The following is a 2,272-nucleotide window of genomic DNA, read 5'->3' as shown; positions in this document are numbered from 1 at the left end:
CGGCGTGGCGGTGTGGTGGAGTGAGAGAGGCGGCGGTGGTGGTGGAGAGGACCAAGAAGGTGAGACAGAGGATGGTGGTGGTTAATATTCAGAAACAAACGGAAACTATGATAAAAAATAAAAAAAACGCAAAATAGGAGTCTCTTTTATGATAAAGAGGAATAACAACAGCTTAGTTGCCCTTGTTGCTGTGCTTTTAATGTTTGATTAGTGGAAATAAATATGTGCTGATCGGAGAGGTCATATACGACCGTCACTCGCAAACATACGTTTCATATTTACCAATTTACCCAACCATGACAAATTCAAACGTACCCATGTTTCCATTATTGTGCCAGGGATATTTCTGGGTAAGTCAAAAAGAAAGAAAAAACTCCTTTTTTTTTTTTACTTTAGTTGTTTTTCATTTTCATGCTACAAAGCCAGGTTTTCCGAGTTTTACAATGTCCCTTCCTCTCTCAGGTCTCCTAACATTAAAAACTTTAAAAGTTCATTTTTGAAGCATCCACCCCGCCACTCATTCTCTATCTCTCTTTTTACACATTATCCCTTTATTCATCTCTACTTTTCTCCTAATGAGATATTTTCTCTCTCTCTCTCTCTCACACACTAGCACGCAGCAGTTTCATTTTTAACCAAAAGACAACTTGAAGGCCAAATCAAATCAGTCTATCTATCTATCTATCTGTCTGTCTATCTTCTATCTATCTATCTATCTATCTATCTATCTATCTATCTATCTATCTATCTATCTATTTATTTAGTTATCTGTCTATCTATCTATCTATCTATCTATCTCTCCATGTATCTGTCTATCTTTCTTTGTTCCTCTTTCTCCATTTTTTTCTCTCCTGGTTTTGTATTTGTATTTTTAATGTTTTGTATTATAAATGTTTCATATATATATACGTGTTATATTCCAATAAAAGGTACTCACCCCACCCAAACAAAAACATTAAAATACAAATTCAAAACCAAAGAAAACACACTTAAATAAAGAAAGAAAAAAGAAAAGAAAAAAACACGCCAATTCAACAGCAAGTGTCTCAGTTTTGTAAGATTTTGCCAGTGAATTTTTCAATCAACATAAACATTTATTTACATGAAAGAAAATTACCGGAGACCTTTCATCTAATTCTTCCAAATCTTTCTGTCAAAACTGTATCAGTTGATCGCACACCGCAATGTTCAACGAAACCTACTGAAGCAACCAGCACGTTTGAGGCATTACGACGGACCATGGCGAGGCTAAGGCATTGGAACAACCCAATATCCTCACGGGCATCGTCTGGCACATTGGGAAGGCGAACTGCCAGTGACATCACAGTTCCCCACAGACGTCGGCTCCCACTCTGAATGCGATGGTGATGCTGAGAGCTCATCTACACTGAAGAGACCATCGATGTTGGTCACAGGCAGGGCATCAATCTAGTCTCTGGAGAATTTTTGCACTAGCAGAAAGTAGGCGACACCTTGATTGTCACATACTCTTTGCTTCCGTCTATCTTCAGCTGTATCAGGATCTGACAAACCCAGCTCTCTCCACTGTAGCAGAGCTTCATCCATCTCCCTGTTGGAATTAGTTCATGTTGGAGAGGAGAGGATGTTGCCTACCAAAGAGGAGCAAGCATGGATGGAGGAAAGAAAACAAGGAAGAGATAGAGACAAGCTCTTGCGCAGACCCCCAAAATATTTTTTTCTACTCTTGGCACAAAATTTTTGGGGAGGGGGCCAGTCGATTAGTTTGGCCCCAGTATGCAACTGGTACTTAATTTATCGACTCCGAACGGATGAAAGGCGAAGTCGACCTTGGCGGAATTTGAACTCAGAACGTAAAGATAGATGAAATACTGCTAACCCTTTCGCTCGGTGTGCTAACGTTTCTGCCAACTCCTCGCCTTTATTTTGTATTATATATGTTTCATATACATAGGTGTTATATTCCAATAAAAGGTACTCACCCCCACCCAAGCAAAAACATTAAAATACAAATTCAAAACCAAAGAAATTACACTTAAGTGAAGAAAGAAAAAGAAAAGAAAAGGAAAAAACACGTCAATTCAACAGCAAGTGTCTCAACTGAGACACCTGAGACACTTGGTTTGCTAACGTTTCTGCCAGCTTACCGTCTTAATGGGAAGAAAATATTGAAAAACATCAATACTTGTCAGAGTGAGAAAGAAACGGGGAAGAATGATGATGGGATATGCTAGAAACAACAGTCAAATCTCCCTTTAATCACACACCTTTTCTTCTGAAAATATTTACTTTT

The sequence above is a fragment of the Octopus bimaculoides genome, chromosome 21, assembly GCF_001194135.2.
Source record: "Octopus bimaculoides isolate UCB-OBI-ISO-001 chromosome 21, ASM119413v2, whole genome shotgun sequence".
NCBI classification, from domain to species: domain Eukaryota; kingdom Metazoa; phylum Mollusca; class Cephalopoda; order Octopoda; family Octopodidae; genus Octopus; species Octopus bimaculoides.
Note: the sequence above shows the minus strand (reverse complement) of the source record.